Here is an 18,410-nt window from a genome sequence, read left to right on the forward strand (position 1 = left end):
CACATTTGTCTGTATGGAAGAGCCCCAATATAGCAAGATATATTCATTATTTTTATTGTTTTATATTATTTTTTTAAACATTGTCAAGAATGGCAGCAAAAAACGTAAAAGAAAACTTTCAAGATAAAGTTGAAAATGTCTTCTGTTTTCTGAGTGGGTCTTTGAATTTGACTTTTGAACTTGGCAAGTGTCCATTATTTGAGAGAGCCTTTAAGAGATCATTTAAGTGCATCTGAAATTGAAACATTAATGGAGAACTTTAAGGAATGGAGTTCTTTTTAGCAATATAAATTAGTTGTATGTTTTGAAGCAACTCTCCCTCTGTACGTTCTGTTCCCTTTATAGACATGTGTTCTTAAATAGGGAATCCCACTTCCCCTCCCCCCACCTCCCATGTGTGCTGTTCTGTGTGCTGTTACTTGGGCCATAGCATGAAGAAGCCGGCAGAAGACAGAGGGCCATACCTTCTCCTCACCGAATGCCTGGAGAAGACTGAGTAGAGGCAGAACAAAGTTGGACGCAGTGCCATAGGGATTGTACCGTTAAATCTCTTATGTGAAGTTATTTCATACCCAATACAGCCTGGAACTTGGCAAATTTTTGAGCTTGGACTTGGAATTTTTAATTCCTTTTGGGAATAGAAAAGTGTTTATACCTCTTCCTTCTCTGCACCCACAGAGTGAGGACACTGGCAGTGGTATTTATTGCCTCCTGACAATTATCCCGGGATCCAGAGCAAATGCTCTAGTACTAGGGCATTAGTTTTTGGATGATAAGACTATGTTGCTGGGAAGGGTGAAGAGTTGACTCTTTCTAAACTTAGAGAGAAGGTTCTGGCATCATAACAGGAGGAGGGGATGCCCAGGCCTTTCCTCACTATGAATGGCAGTGTGACCTGATGTGATTGATTTCTCTCTACCACAGTGAAACAAGCCAGGAGCTGGCTTATAACTCGCATACATTTGGGAAATGCTGTAGAAGGGATGGGGCCTTTGAACTCTTAAGGAAGTCCTATTGAATGTGACATTTAAAACTATCTGTGTTGCATTTCACTTGTGTTTTTTTCTAAGCTTTTAGTAAATGTGCAGTATTGAAAGAAGCTGAGGGTCAGGTGTGAACCCATGGTTGGAAATTCTGTGCCGCAGGGAAGTCCTGCCCCGAGGCTGCAGGAGGCGAATTGCAGAAGAAAGGAGCGAGGCTTAAGGGCACACTGACAGCCGCAACATTAGAGCATGTGGGGCAGTTCAAGACACCTTATATGCTTTAACCCTAAAGTCAGGGAGCTTTGCTGACACACAGTTTTTCTGTCTCACTGTCAGGTTCTAAAGGGCTCTTATTTAACAGTATCTTATTAGACCTGTATCCTAAAGAAATAATGGAAAGCATGGAAAAGGCTGTATGTTGAAAAAATATTTGCTTAAGTGTTAATTACAAGTGTGAATATTGGAAGAAATCAAACTGTCCAGTAATGGGAAATTAGGGAAATAATAATTTACTTGATAGAATATTTGCAACCATTAAAAAATGGTTATAGAGCCTTGGTAAAGACACTTATAAATTCTTATTACAAGATGTTAAATGAAAAAAAAAGAATACAAGATGTCATCCAGTGACAACAACAGTGTGCACTGGAGAAGAAAATGATACACTAAAATGGGAGAAAGGATTAGAGGAGGATGGTTGGATTACACTATAAGAAAGAGAGAAATTAAAAAAAGAAGAAAAGCAGACTTGTCTACATAGGTAGCCTAAAAACTGGGGCAAGAGACAAACAGAAGAAGCTAATTGAAATTTAGCTGCTCCTTATTCTGTTCACAGAATAAGGATTTTTATATTTCTTTTAACCTGAAATTACACTATTAGGTAGTTTACATGATTTACTGAAGTAGAAAGTCAAAGCACCATAGGCCAAGATAAAAATATTTTGTAAATTAGGATTTTTTATATTTGAAAGGAGGGTTTGTTGAAACAAGTTCAACTTTATATCGCTAGAGATTGTGTTTTCATCCTCCTTGAACTGACAATGTCTATAAGAATTGTGCATCCTTCATGAGGACATGGGTCTCCTCTGGGTCCTTGGCTTGATAAAAGTCAGTTCAGGGTCCTTGAGTTTTCTTTTAATACTGCCTTTTTCCTCCAGTGTCCTCACTCTGTGGGTGTAGAGAAAGAAGAGACATAAACACTTTTCTATATAATTTCCATTTTATTATATTTTTCATTGGCTGTTGTCCAAATGGGCAACAGATAAACAGATAAACATTTTCTGCATAGGTTAGATGTTACTGTATGATGTTACCTGTGAAGAAGAACATATATATGCCTAGATATTTATATTTCACACTGTGGTTTAACACTGGGCCAATGCAGCATTATAAAGTAGAGGGCATGTGTCTTTAGGAGTTTTAAACTTCTTTTTCTTTTTTTTCCTATTTCCAGCCCTTCTCTGTGATGCCTTTTATTTCTCTCTTCCTTACTTTCTTCATTAGCGTCTACCCTCAGGAGAAGATCTGAGGGGAAAAAAATTATTCACCTTTGAAACTATGTAAACAATTAACTCTTTCTGGAAGAAGAACATTTCAAAAAGGACACAAGCTTTAACTTTTAGTAAAAATTTGATCACTGTCAAAATGACACGTAGATTTGGCTGGAAGGGTGGAAAAATGTTTGAAGGTAATAAGTAACATTATGAGAATGAGGCCAGGACTTAAAATCAAGGGCATCCCTCTTGAAGAGGAAAGACAAAATTTATTTTATCATTCACTTCACTTCTGGTCTTTTCCTACCACAGGGATGGTGCTGAATAGTAGTAAGACCAAATGAGGCAAACACACAAACCTAACTAAGAAAATGTGGTTATCTATTAAAAAAATAAAATTGGAGGCAGGAAGAAAGTGATAGAACATAATGACATCATTTAGAATAATGAAATCAAATCTGTCTACCTCATATCTCTTCCCCAATTATCATAATCATTATCATTATAGATAAAATGTATACGCTATGTACCGTATGTGAATCACCAGACTAAGAACTTTTGTGAATATTCTCAATGAAATTTCATAACAATCCGGGAGAAATATTCTATTATTCTCTTCTCAGGGATGATAAAACAGAAGTTTAGGAAGTATAGTTGTCACAGATTGGATTTCCCAGGAAACAGACCCTTGGGTGGAGTTTAAATGTGCAGGGTGTTTATTAGGTAGTTCTCTTGGACCAATACGTACAGAAGGGAAGGGAAACAAGCAGAAGTGGGGAAAGAGAAGGTGAGATGCAGTGAAAGCCGAAAAACAGTCTTGGAAGAGTCTCCTGGATCCCTGGGGCTAACACACCACTTCAAAGATGTCCTGCTGGAGCAAGAGATTGGTTCTTTATAGCTCACTTAATCAGTCCTTAGATGTAGGCCACCTTGGGAAGAGGGTATGACTTCAGACAAGGTAGATCTCTTCACTTAAGGCAATCCTTAAAAGTACTAACATTTTTTTTTAAGTTTATTTATTTATTTTTAACGGAGAGAGAGAGCACAAGTGAGGGAGGGTCAGAGACAGAGAAAGAGAGAGAGAATCCCAAGCAGGCTCTGCACTATCAGTGCAGAGCCCGATGCAGGGCTTGAACTCATCAAATGTGAGATCATGACCTGAGCCAAAATCAAGAGTCCGATGCCCAACCAACTGAGCCGCCCAGGTGCCCCAAAGGTACTAACAGTTAAAGGTGACTGCCAGTGGCACTCTCCACAGCTGGAGCCTCAAGCCCTTCAGTGAAGGGGGATCTGGGTGGTGCATCGTGCTGTCTACCACCCTGTGTCTAGTTCAGGGTATCACAAGAGGAGCCAGGGCACTAATCCTGGGAATCTTATTCCATCTCTGGATCTCAGTCATTAGCATTCTGTTGCTTCTTTTCAGCCTAATCAGCACTGAAAGAGTCCGGTGTAATATGACATTACTCCATTATTTTTTTTAGCCTTTGTTACCAGTACTTGTGTTATAAATTCTTTAAACATTATGAGTTTTGTAAAGGAAATGTAATTGTGATAATTTTGCTAAGGTGATAAGTTCGCTCCCCAAATACAATGCCAGTATTACACTTGAGAGATGGCTTTCCTTTTCTCCCACACAAATGGAATAAAAATGAAACAATGTCTCGTAGAATGATCATTATTTTCCTTATAACACTTTTCTCATCAAGAGATTTTGCATTTATTTGTTAGACTATTTGGAAATGTTTAACAACAAGTTATTAAATGGGTGAATAAGTTAATGAATTTTTAAGAACTATGCTATTTTCACACCTTATATGCCCTCATCTAAAAGAGTAAAAGTTTGGGGTGCCTGGGTGTCTCAGTCGGTTGGGTGTCCGACTTCAGCTCAGGTCACGATCTCGCGGTCCATGAGTTCGAGTCCCGCATCAGGCTCTGGGCTGATGGCTCAGAGCCTGGAGCCTGCTTCAGATTCTGTGTCTCCCTCTCTCTCTGCCCCTCCCTCGTTCATGCTCTGTCTCTCTCTGTCTCAAAAATAAATAAATGTTAAAAAAAAATTAAAAGAGTAAAAGTTCTGGGCCTTTTGATGTCAGGGTCAAATAAGGCAATTTAACTTTTAGCTATTATTTCTCAAGGCTTTTTTTTTAAGTTAAGGTTACAGTCTTAACTCTGTTTAGCAGAAAGATAATGCATTGTTTAGTAACTAGTTGAGTACTTTTTTTAACTTGAATAAATGAATTTGTATATGAAACAGAAGAAAAAGTATTCTATAACAAAGCTTTTGCAAGTAATAAAAAGACTTTATATTTGCTGCCAAGAAGATTGGTAAATTAAGGATATGTGCATTAGGCTGAAGATAAAAATCGTTTTTCTGGGTACACAGACATTGGCTTCTTAGTTAACAATTTTCAATAACATTGGTTGTTATGATATCTCAAGTTTAAGTCTAGAATCACTTGAGATGTATGGAATTCATGAAAATGTTTTAGTATCTTTTAAGAGTAACTACAGAATCTTGTTAAAGCCATTATACCTCCATGGAGGTAAAAAAATGTCTTCAAACTACTAATTTTTGAATATATTATCTTAATCATTTGGACTCCTGTATTAGGGAAATAATAGGGAAAAGAGTGATTACTGAGGCATAACTAGCACTAGAAGGTTTTTTTTTTAATGTTTATTTCTGATAGAATAAACACAATCAGGGAGGAGGGGGCCAAAGAGAGATGGGGACAGGGGCTCTGAAGCAGGCTCTGTGCCAAAAGCTGAAAGCCTGATGTGGGACTCATACTCAGGAAACATGAGATCATGCATGACCGAAGTGAAAGTCAGACACCTAACCAACTGAGCCACCCAGGTGCTCCTGGCACTAGAAGTTTTAAAAAAAGTGGATGAATTGCAAACTGGAACTATAGTTGGCAATCTGATCTCTGTAGGAATAGATGGGTACAGAAAGATTTTAAAGGTCAATGCAATAAAATAGATATAAAATTAGAAATGTTGGGGGCACCTGGGTGGCTCAGTCGGTTAAGCAGCCGACTTCGGCTCAGGTCATGATCTCACGGTCCGTGAGTTCGAGCCCCGCATCGGGCTCTGTGCTGACAGCTCAGAGCCTGGAGCCTGTTTCAGATTCTGTGTCTCCCTCTCTCTCTGACCCTCCCCTGCTCATGCTCTGTCTCTCTCTGTCTCAAAAATAAATAAACATTAAAAAAAAAATTAAAAAAAAAATTAGACATGTTGAATTCCACTGAGGCAAGACCAAAAATTTAGAAAGACAAAACTGAGCTGAAACTGAAAAAGAAGGAGCTTAAAGCTAATGATGTAAGAGCAAGGACTTTTTTAAAAAGGGAAAAATGGAAAGATGACAAACCTGGAAAAAAAAAAGGACGTATAAGCTCTAATGGTACTCATATAACCATGTTGCCTGTAAAAACATCATTTATACACAAAGATTAAATTCTTATAAGTTCAAATAACAACACATAAGGTAATAAAAATAATAGTATTTTTTTAACATAAAAACAGTTAATGTAGTATATGTTTTAATTCCTGACCCATAAGTGTGAACTTTTCACTTTCTAATGCCTGGCCCTTTTATTTATCAAGGGCAGATATTTTTCAGCCAACTACTGAGTTCAGAGTTACCTGGATTAAGTTTAAAATTTATTCAGACCAACTAAACTAACTGGCTTGAAGACAGAGTTAATAAATAAAGAAAAAGTTTTCTGTAGTAGGTTCCTAGCTGCAGGCTCTTAGGTTTACTTAGATTTGAAGAAAATATTCCTTATTTCCTACTCTTCCGACCTGGCCTTATAATTTGCCTTGTTATAGCTAATGAAATTCTACAAATACCATTTTTCATTCCTTGTTAGACACCTGTTGAGAGTTACTCAACTATGTTTACTTTCTGTTAAGTTCATCTGATCACGAGAAGGGGCCACAGGTTTTAACAACTTGGAGAAATAATATTTTCGGGGAAAAAAAATTACATATTTGTTTAAATTGAGTGTTTCATGTATTACGATAAATAAAATATATATGTTAAATAATACACAGTACTTTATAAATTTCTGGTACTCATTATTTCATATGAAGGAACAGTAGGAAAAGGGGGGCAGACTTACAGATAATTGATAGTCTTTGTCAATTATTTCTTAATATAGCATGCAATACTGAATAAAGTATATTTATGCTTCCTCAAAGCAAAAAAAAATTAAAAAACTGATTTCTATGTTTTCATTCATTCTTTCCCTGAAAATATCCCCCTGAAGATATTTTGAGTCAAAGCAGTAATTGAGTATGTTATTTTCTAGTCTGACTTATTTAGGAGTAATTTTACTTCATCCATTATTTGATAGCCAATCCTAATTTAAAAAAAAATAAGAAATAACAAACAAACAAGTAAACAAACAACTCTCCAGTACATTCATAGTGTATAGTATTCCTTTGTTGTGATTTTCATTTTAGTCTTAGTAGACAGTTTATATCTTAGCATTTTTCTCAATAGGATAAATTGTTATTAATATTTTGAAAGAAAGTGAACAATTTTCTAATACCATTGCTTAAATACTTCAATGGAAATTTTTCTCAGAAGAGTAACCTCACTCTGTATATCACATAACCCTATACATAATTGAACATCTTGATCTCTTTGTGTCATTCATTATTTCCTATTTTTATATGAAACTTATTGTAAAATTGGTTTTCATACAACAGCCAGTGCTCATCCCAAAAGGTGCCCTCCTCAATACTCATCAACCATTCTCCACTCCCTCCAACCCCCCCATCAACCCTCAGTTTATTCTCAGTTTTCAAGAGTCTCTTATGGTTTGGCTCCCTCCCTCTCTAACCTTTTTTTTTTCCTTCCCCTCTCCCATGGTCTTCTGTTAAGTTTCTCAGGATCCACATAAGAGTGAAAACATATGGTATCTGTCTTTCTCTGTATGACTTATTTCACTTAGCATTACATTCTCCAGTTCCATCCACGTTGCTACAAAAGGCCGTATTTCATTCTGTCTCATTGCCACATAGTATTCCATTGTGTATATAAACCCCAATTTCTTTATCCATTTGTCAGTTGATGGACATTTAGGCTCTTTCCATAATTTGGCTATGGTTGAAAGTGCTGCTATAAACATTGGTGTACAAGTGCCCCTATGCATCAGTACTCCTGTATCCCTTGGGTAAACTCCTATAGTGCTATTGCTGGATCATAGGGTAGATCTATTTTTAATTTTTTGAGGAACCTCCTCACTGTTTTCCAGGGCGACTGCACCAGTTTGCATTCCCACCAACACTGCAAGAGGGTTCCCATTTCTCCACATCCTCTCCAGCATCTATAGTCTCCTGATTTGTTCATTTTAGCCACTCTGACTGGCGTGAGGTGGTATCTGAGAGTGGTTTTGATTTGTATTTCCCTGATGAGGAGCGACGTTGAGCATCTTTTCATGTGCCTGTTGGCCATCTGGATGTCTTCTTTAGAGAAGTGTCTATTCATGTCTTCTGCCCATTTCTTCACTGGATTATTTGTTTTTTGGGTGTGGAGTTTGGTGAGTTCTTTATAGATTTTGGATATTAGCCCTTTGTACAATATGTCATTTGCAAATATCTTTTCCCATTCCGTTGGTTGCCTTTTAGTTTTGTTGGTTGTTTCCTTTGCACTGCAGAAGCTTTTTATCTTCATGAGGTCCCAATAGTTCATTTTTCCTTTTAATTCCTTTGCCTTTGAGGATGTGCCAAGTAAGAAATTGCTGCGGCTGAGGTCAGAGAGGTTTTTTCATGCTTTCTCCTCTAGGGTTTTGATGGTTTCCTGTCTCACATTCAGGTCCTTTATCCATTTTGAGTTTATTTTTGTGAATGGCATGAGAAAGTGGTCTAGTTTCAACCTTCTGCATGTTGCTGTCCATCTCTGCCAGCACCATTTCTTAAAGAGACTGTCTTTTTTCCATTGGATGTTCTTTCCTGCTTTGTCAAAGATTAGTTGGCCATACTCTTGTGGGTCTAATTCTGGGGTTTCTATTCTTTCCATTGGTCTATGTGTATGTTTTTGTGCCAATACCATGCTGTCTTGATGATGACAGCTTTGTAGTAGAGGCTAAAGTCTGGGATTGTGATGCCTCCTGCTTTGGTCTTCTTCTTCAAAATTACTTTGGCTATTTGGGGCCTTTTGTGGTTCCATACAAATTTTAGGATTGCTTGTTCTAGTTTTGAGGAGAATGCTGGTGCAATTTTATTGGGATTGCATTCAATGTGTAGATAGCTTTGGGTAGTATTGACATTTTGACAATATTCATTCTTCCAATCCATGAGCATGGAATGTTTTTCCATTTATTTATATCTTCATCAATTTCCTTCATAAGCTTTCTATAGTTTTCAGCATACAGATCTTTTACATCTTTGGTTAGGTTTATTCCTAGGTATTTTATGATTCTTGGTGCAGTTGTGAATGGGATCAATTTATTTGTCTTTCTGTTGCTTCATTGTTAGTGTATAAGAATGCAACTGATTTCTGTACATTGATTTTGTATCCTGCAACTTTGCTGAATTCATGTATCGGTTCTAGCAGACTTTTGGTGGAGTCTATCGGGTTTTCCATGTATAACATCATGCCATCTGCAAAAAGTGAAAGCTTGACTTCATCTTTGCCAATTTTGATGCCTTTGATTTCCTTTTGTTGTCTGATTGCTTATGCTAGCACTTCCAACACTATGTTAAACAATAGCGCTGAGAGTGGACATCCCTGTCGTGTTCCTGATCTCAGGGGGAAAGCTCTCAGTTTTTCCCCATTGAGGATGATATTAGCTGTGGGCTTTTCATAAATGGCTTTTATGATCTTTAAGTATGTTCCTTCTATCCCGACTTTCTCAAGGGTTTTTATTAAGAAAGTCGGGATAGAAGGAACATACTGTATGCTGGATTTTGTCAAATGCCTTTTCTTCATCGATTGACAGGATCATATACTTCTTATCTTTTCTTTTATTAATGTAATGTATCATGTTGATTGATTTGTGAATGTTGAACCAGCCCTGCATCCCAGGAATGAATCCCACTTGATCATGGTGAATAATTCTTTTTATATGCTGTTGAATTCAATTTGCTAGCAACTTATTGAGAATTTTTGCATCCATATTCATCAGGGATATTGGCCTGTAGTTCTCTTTTTTTGCTGGGTCTCTGTCTGGTTTGGGAATCAAAGTAATGCTGGCTTCATAGAATGAGTCTGGAAGTTTTCCTTCCCTTTCTATTTTTTGGAACAGTTTGAGAAGGATAGGTATTATCTCTGCTTTAAATGTCTGGTAGAATGCCCCAGGGAAGCCATCTGGTCCTGGAATCTTATTTGTTGGGAGATTTTTATTAACTGATTCAATTTCTTCACTGGTTATGGGTCTGTTCAAATTTTCAATTTCTTCCTGTTTGAGTTTTGGAAGCGTCTGGGTGCATAGGAATTTGTCCATTTGTTCCAGGTTGTCCAGTTTGTTGGCATATAATTTTTCATAGTATTCCCTGATAATTGCTGAGGGATTGGTTGTAATAATTTCATTTTCATTCATGATTTTATCTATTTGGTTCTCTCCATTTTGTTTTTGAGAAGCCTAGCTAGAGGTTTATCAAGTTTGTTTATTTTTTCAAGAAGAAAAAATAACAACTCTTTGTTTCATTGATCTTCTCTACTGGTCTTTTAGATTCTATATTGTTTATTTCTGCTCTGATCTTTATTATTTATCTTCTTCTGCTGGGTTTGGGGTGTCTTTGCTGTTTGCTTCTATTTCCTTTAGGTGTGCTGTTAGGTTTTGTATTTGGGATTTTTCTTGTTTCTTGAGACAGGCCTGGATTGCAATGTCTTTTCCTCTCAGGACTGCCTTTGCTTCATCCCAAAGAATTTGGATTGTTGTATTTTCATTTTACTTTGTTTCCATATATTTTTTTTATTTCTTCTCTAATTGTCTGGTTGGCCCATTCATTCTTTAGTAGGGTGTTCTTTAACCTCTATGCTTTTGGAGGTTTTCCAGACTTTTTCCTGTTTCATAGCATTGTGGTCTGAAAGTGTGCATGGTATGATCTCAATTCTTTTATACTTATGAAGGGCTGTTTTGTGACCCAGTATGTGACCTATCTTGGAGAATGTTCCATGTTCACTCAAGAAGAAAGTATACTCTGTTGCTTTGGATGCACAGTTCTAAATATATCTGTCAAGTCCATCTGTTCCAATGTATCATTCATGGCCCTTGTTTCTTTACTGATCCTGTGTCTAGATGATCTATCCATTGTTGTAAGTGGGGTATTAAAGTCCCCTGCTATTAGCACATTCTTATCAATAAGGTTGCTTTTGCTTGTGATTAATTGTTTTATATATTTGGGGACTCCTGTATTTGGCACATAGACATTTATAATTGTTAGCTCTTCCTGATGGATAGACCTGTAATTATTATATAATGCCCTTCTTCATTTCTTGTTACAGCCTTTAATTTAAAGTCTAATTTGTCTAAGTATGGCTACTCCAGCTTTCTTTGGACTTCCAGTAGCATGATAGATGGTTCTCCATCCCCACACTTTCAATCTGAAGGTGTCCTCAGGTCTAAAATAAGTTTTTTGTAGACAGCAAATATGATGGGTCATGTTTTCTTATCCATTCTGATACCCTATGTCTTTTGGTTGGCGCATTTAGTCCATTTACATTCAGTGTTATTATAGAAAGATATGGGATTAGAGTCATTGTGATGTCTGTAGGTTTCATGCTTGTAGTGATGTCTCTGGTAAGTTGTGGTCCTTGCAACATTTCACTCACAGAATGCCCCCTTACGATCTCTTGTTGGGCTGGTTTAGTGGTGATGAGTTCCTTCAGTTTTTGTTTGTTTGGGAAGACCTTTATCTCTCCTTCTATTCTGAATGACTGACTTGCTGGATAAGGGATTCTCTGCTGCATATTTTTTTCTGTTCATCACATTGAAGATTTCCTACCATTCCTTTCTGGCCTGCTAAGTTTCAGTAGATAGATCTGCCACTACTCTTATGGGTCTCCCTTTGTAAGTTAGAGCCTGTTTATCCCTAGCTGCTTTCAGAATTTTCTCTTTATCCTTGTATTTTTCCAGTTTCACTATGATATGTCATGGAGAAGATCGATTCAAGTTACGTCTGAAGGGAGTTCTCTGTGCCTCTTGGACTTCAATGCCTTTTTCCTTCCCCAGTTCAGGGAAGTTCTCAACTATGATTTGTTCAAGTACACCTTCAGCCCCTTTCTCTCTCCCTTTCTCTTCTGGAATTCCTATGATATGGATATTGTTCTGTTTGATTGCATCACTTAGTTCTCTAATTCTCCCCTCATACTCCTGGATTTTTTTTTTTATCTTTTTCTCAGCTTCCTCTTTTTTCATAACTTTATCTTCTAATTCACCTATTCTCTCCTCTGCCTCTTCAATCAGAGCTGTGGTCGCCTCCATTTTATTTTGCACCTCATTTATAGCATTTTTTAGCTCCTCATGACTATTTCTTAGTCCCTTGATCTCTGTAGCAATAGATTGTCTGCTGTCCTCTATACTTTTTTCAAGCCCAGTGATTAATTTTATGACTATTATTCCAAATTCTTGTTCCATTATATTGCTTAAATCGTTTTTGGTCAATTTGTTAGCTGTCACTACTTCCTGGAGTTTCTTTTGAGGAGAGTTCTTCCATAGGTCATTTTGGTTATCCCTGCGGTGGCGCTGAACTTCAGGGCACTTCCCCTGTGCTGTCTGGAGTAACTTGTGTTACTGGGCTGGGCCACAGTCCGACCCGATGTCTGTCCCCAGCCCACCGCTGGGGCCACAGTCAGACTTATGTGTACCTTATCTTCCCCTCTCCCAGGGGCACGACTCACTCTGGAGTGGAATGGCCCCTGTCCAGGCTACTTGCACACTGCCAGGCTTGTGGTGCTGCTTTGATGGGATCTGGCGTATTAACCGGGATGGATCATTTATGTGGGCATCTTGTATAAGCTTGGCTCCGGAGAGTCTGTTCTGCTAGTCTTCTGGTGGTTTTCTGGGTTATTAGGCAGGTGTGGGTGGAATCTAAGTGATCAACAGGACGAGATGAGCCCAGCGCCCTCCTATGCCGCCATCTTCCCCCCAGACCATTCATTATTTCCTAATCTCCTTTATAACCTGACACAGAATTATTCAGTCTTCTTTTGTTTTTGCCATATGTTATCTGGTTCATTAAGTGTTTTATCCACTTAATAGAGTTGTTTCCGAAAATCTTCCCTAAGACTTGTCTCTTCTTCAAGAAAACTCTCACCCTTTGCAATCTCAGAACAACTTGCGATGTCAACAGTACTTCCTTAACCTTACATGTCCAAATATCTTACCCAACCACACCCTCTCTTTGAAGTTCTATTCAATAGTTGAAAGTCTTCATTGGAAACACCCATTCTGAATCTTTAAAATATTTTTTTTAAGTTTATTTATTTTTGAGAGAGACGGAGATAGAATGTGAATGGGTTAGGGGCAAAGAGAGTGGGACACACAGAATCAGAAGTAGACTCCAGTATCTGAGCTGTCAGCACAGAACCCAACATGGGGCTTAAACTCACAAGGCTTGAGATCATGACCTGAGCTGAAGTCGGATGCTCAACTGACTGAGCCACTCAGCCACTCAGCCAGGCTCCCCCTATTCTGAATCTTGCTAACAACTTACATCAGTGCATCTGGCACTGAATGAGTTGTTTTTCCCTCAATCCTATTTTTTCAATGCACTCAATTTTATTAGTGGATCATTTTCTTACATATTTTTTTCATATTGTATTTACTTTATATTCCCATTGTACAGGAAAGATGTATAAATATTTTTATTGCTTTGATAGTTTTAAATACAACAGATAGTCTTGGTTGAAGATCAATGAATAGATCTGAAGGTGAAATGAACAGAGGAGAAAGATTGGGATTGATATGAGCTTAGTTCGGGAATGTTTTGGAGACTTTACAGAAAGAAAAGAGACCTAAACATGGGGTAGATATGTTTTTATTATCTATAATAAGTTGCATAATGGACTTTTTAATAAATTATTTTTGCATTTTTGAAAGAATAGTAAACATTTAAAAAGCTTTCAAATACTTGTTAGATGTTAAACTGATTGGCATTCCTTTGAATTTTGCACTAAGCTCAGACTAGACTGCAGGTAGCTAGGCTTTATTGGGATTACATGCACTTGGCTCATATTTCTCTCATATTTTTATCAAAACTTCCTAAAAGTTAGAATTTCCATTATTATAGTTTCCCCAGGATATTTAGTCTTTAATATTTGTTGAGTAGAAAATAAATGAGCGATTGCAGACTCACATAACCTCCTCACAGTTAAAGCTTAATATATTTTCCTCAAAGCTTCTTCTTTTAATTTGAAATGTATTTCAGTGTCTGTATCTGTTTACTAACCTAAATTGTGAGTTTATTCAATTTTAGTAACTTCTGTCCTCTTATAAATGTCTTCCCATATACTTCATGTGACATTTTTCATTAATGACTTTGACTCATCTACCTTCCCACAGTCTAATTTCTCTTTTCAAATATGTAAGACTTCCTCCTCCTTTAGTTCTGTGCCTTTATGATAAAAGACACAGGACATGTTGAACCAGCTCACCTAGTGTAGGTCTCTTGACTAGGACCTGGGGTGACTTGCCTGCCTCTTCTTCCCTCTTAAGCTCTGGGGATTTTTCCTAGTAGGATGGCTTTAATCTTGATAGAGGTGAAAACATTTGAAGCATGCGTATATTTCCAAGACTTTTATAATGAGGCTGAAGATTACTGAAGTTGTGACTCACTTAATTTCAAAGCAACTCTAAAAATAGTCTCATTAAATATCTGGAGTAAAGAAAGAGACTAAATCATGTTTAAGAATTAGTGGCAATAGGAACACCAGGGTGGCTCAGTTGGTTAAGCATCTGACTCTTGATTTCAGCTCAGGTCATGATCTCACAGGTTTATGAGATCACTGAGGAACCTGCTCGGGATTCTCTCTCTTTCTCTCTCTCTCTCTTTCTCTATCTCCCACTCTCTCTCTCCTCTCTCTCTCTCTTTCTCTCAAAATAAACAAACATTAAAAAAGAACAAATTAAATCTCTAGACTCTGTCCCTGAAGACATACAGACACTGAACTAAAGACTTTAAAACAATTGCCTTAAATATACTAAAACACTTTTAACAAAGAAATAAGAGGCAATACCTTTCCTCTGCAAGAATAAGACAGTTGGGAAAGAACATCAGCTGGTTTCCATTTGGTACTCTTGGCTTTTGCATGAGTTCTAATTACAACAGCAAGCACAATATTTAATTCAACTTGTTTTCATTCTTTGACACAATGGCTTTCAAAAATTTTTGACTCTTACTCAAGTATATTCATTTATAGTACACATGAGATGAACACACACACACACACACACAAAAGTGAAACTGAAGTGCTATGAATGCATACTTACTCTAATTCACTTCATTATTTATTCTATATTTAACATATTAGCATTACTAGTAGTAATATCAGTAGAATTTACTGGTAAATTTATTTCACAGGCTTGAAAAGATCATAAAAAACACTGAAAAACACTGCCATGGCAGAGATAATTTAATTAACTGGTTTTAGCAGCAAATGGGATGAAGGACAAACACAAAAGGAGGCCAGGATAGGCAAGAGTATATTTACTCTATGTCTTTCCTTGAGATACTACCTATCTATGTGAAATTACTTTGTACTTTCTGGTTTTTACAATAAATTTTAAAATAATAATATTTTAAAATGGAAAAGCCTTATCTTTACTATAAAAATTATCATCTCCACTAGGAATTTATACATTTGGAAAATATTTCACAGTTTGCAGTACGAAAGATTGGCAAACTATATCTTGCTGTATCTTACTTCAAGAAGTACTTGTACAGATATGAAAAAAAGATAAAATTGGATAGGGTAAAACCTAGTGGTTAACCTTTTAAAGTCTTTAAATTTTATACTTTACAAACAAATTATTATATCAGACTTAAAAATGTGACACCTGGTCTTCAAAAATTTGTTGTAGAATTCTCAATTTACATTAATAAAGATCTAACTATCAGGAGAAAATGGATTTACTCAACCACTTTTTTAAAAAGCATGATAGTTCATCATGTACTGTTACTTTCTGTCTCCAACTGTTAGTAGGAAAGAAAACATAGATTGTCAGATTCACAGCTTGGTTAATATCTTCAAGATGTATAAAATGTATTAAAGATTTTTTACTTATATTCTAGAATTTAGATCAAAGGTAGTTAACTAGTTTTCACTTCTGATTGATTGAAAGAGGCTATCACCACATATAAGTAAAAAGAGTTTTGTTTTGAGTTCATTACATTCTCGTGTTTCTAAGTCCACATCACCAAAATGGCCACATCATAGTGGCTGTGCTAAAATAAACTGATATTTACTCAATATCTGAGGATGCCTGAAGGTGAGAATAATGCTGAGACTTGAAGTCATTGTAAACGTATTCCTTACTTTATAGAATCTACTGGTCTGTGAAGTATGCTTTTAAGAGTAGTGTCCATTCATCTGTCCATCCATTCATCTATCCATCCGTTCATTCAAAGGCATCCAATGAATATTTTCTATGTTTCAGTGTGTTAGGAGCTGAATATTCAACAATAAATGGAGTATGTATGATCTTTTTCTTCTGTGTTTGTTTGTTTGTTTGTTTGTTTGTTTGTTTGTTTTGACTCCCTTTGACTAAAGATCACATTCATTTTATGTGGAAAACAATTTGCTTGTCATTGGTTTTCACTAATTGCTGATGCCTATATGACTTTTCTTCAGCTGTTTTCCTTTAATTTTAGTCAATGTCTAGACTGTGCTTTGGAATAAAGTAGACTGGCTGTCTCAACCTTCCCAGAATTGTAAATTGATTCCCGCTTTGGGAAAATCCTAAGCTCAATGATGAACAACTAACTAGGACACTTGATGTGCCATAAATTAGAGTGATTCAATTGGCCTGAAGGATCTATTGGGAAGTATGCTTACTGACATGCTATCAAATAGATGTTGTCTATCTGGAGGTCAGCTTCAGTTGATTTGGAGGCTTCAGTTTGTCTCTTTGTGAACCTCTCCCTGGGGCTGCATGGGTTTATTCCAGCATTAAAGCTGGGTTCCAATAGTTAATGTGCTATGAGAGCCGGGCAGAATCTATAATGCTTCTTATAACCTAGTATTAGCAGTCCTAGAATATCACTTCTGATGAATTCTGTCAATAAGATAAATCATAAAATGGAGAGAAATTAGACCTCACCTATTGATAGGAAGAAAATCAAAAGGTTGTTTTTTCATCTCAATTTAACATATATATTAAGTATGTTCAACATCCTATTCTTAGCTTTGTCTTAGATATGGTTTTGAATCTAGAGTTTGTCTTTCTTCTTTCTCCTTTTCATATTTCCTTCCTTCCTCCCTTCCTTCTCTCTTCCCTCCCTCCCTTCCTTCTTTCCCTTGCTCCCTCTCTTTTTTTCTCTTTTCCTTTCCTTTCCTTTCCTTTCCTTTCCTTTCCTTTCCTTTCCTTTCCTTTCCTTTCCCTTCCTTTCCTTTCCTTCCCTTCCCTTCCCTTCCCTTCACTTTCCTTTCTTTTTCTCTCTCTTTATGTCTGCTACATGTTTTCAGATCTTATATCAATTTATGTGTCTCCTGAACCCTCTCTTTGTTTCTTCTCAAATGTAGTCTAAATTAATTAGATTCAAGTCAGGTTTCCAGAATCATGTCTTTCCCCTTCACTACATTTCATAAAAATTTCGTTTGTTTGTTCACTGTAAAGAAGGATGAAAGATGTTTCTCCATCTTGCCTGAGCCAAAATCATTTGATGTAGCCCGAACATTGTCGTTTTCTTCATTTGATTCATCTTCCAGTTTTGTTGTCTTTGTGGGTCATACCATTTTAATTGTTTTCTATAATTTGTATATTGAATGAAAATGACTTTATTTTTTAAATGTTTTATTTTTGAGAGAGAGAGAGAGAATGAGCAGGAGAGGAGCAGAGAGAGAGGAGTGGACACAGAATCTGAAGCAGGCTCCAGGCTCCGAGCTGCCAGCACAGAGCCCAATGCAGGGCTCAAACTCACAAGCCATGAAATCATGACCTGAGCTGAAGTCGGACACTTAACCGACTCAGCCACCCAGACGCCCCCAAAATGACTTTATTGAATATCCCAATCTAAAATTATAGATGAGATTCAACATTGCTTTTAAACCTGGGAGAAGTCATGCTAGTAAATGGGGGCAGAGAATTATATTCAGGCAGAAATTAGTAATCAGTTGTCCTTCCTCATTCTTTTTATTTTTTCCTGGGCACTTCTCTATCAAACCATATAAGACATTTGTTTTCTTTATTTTTAAGAGGGGAGGCTGTTTACTGATAAATTTCTTGTAATTATTTTCTGTTGTCTGAAGTCATAGTCACCTGGAGGTTTTATATTGTCTCCTTCTAAAGCTTGAGGTTAAATTTGAATGCATTAAGTCCTGACTACCCAGTCTAGCTCTGTTAGTATGGAAAGGAAACATTAGAATTCATGCTTACATCAACATCTTGACTTAAAAATATATAATTATTCTTTATTAATAAGTTTTATACAAATCGATGCTGATGCATGTGTCACACAAGATGTCCAACGCATCCTGAGACGTGGGTGAGCTTTTCACAATACATAGGGATTGACAGTGATACCTCCATCCTTTTGTTTAAGTATGTTTCTATGTATTATGATTTACCTGTGTCCAATTAGGCGGCATTTAAGGTTATATTATGTATTTCAATGAAATTATCATCTTATAGACAAGAAAGATATTGTGTAAAATAATTCCTCTGGAGAAGTAGCAGGTTGAATCAGCAGAATTGACCAAGACATTATTAGCATAACTAATATTTCACATAGATTATGAATTCAGCCAGTATATTAATATACATTC

The sequence above is a fragment of the Panthera leo genome, chromosome C2 (genome assembly GCF_018350215.1).
Source record: "Panthera leo isolate Ple1 chromosome C2, P.leo_Ple1_pat1.1, whole genome shotgun sequence".
In the NCBI taxonomy this organism is placed as follows: Eukaryota; Metazoa; Chordata; class Mammalia; order Carnivora; family Felidae; genus Panthera; species Panthera leo.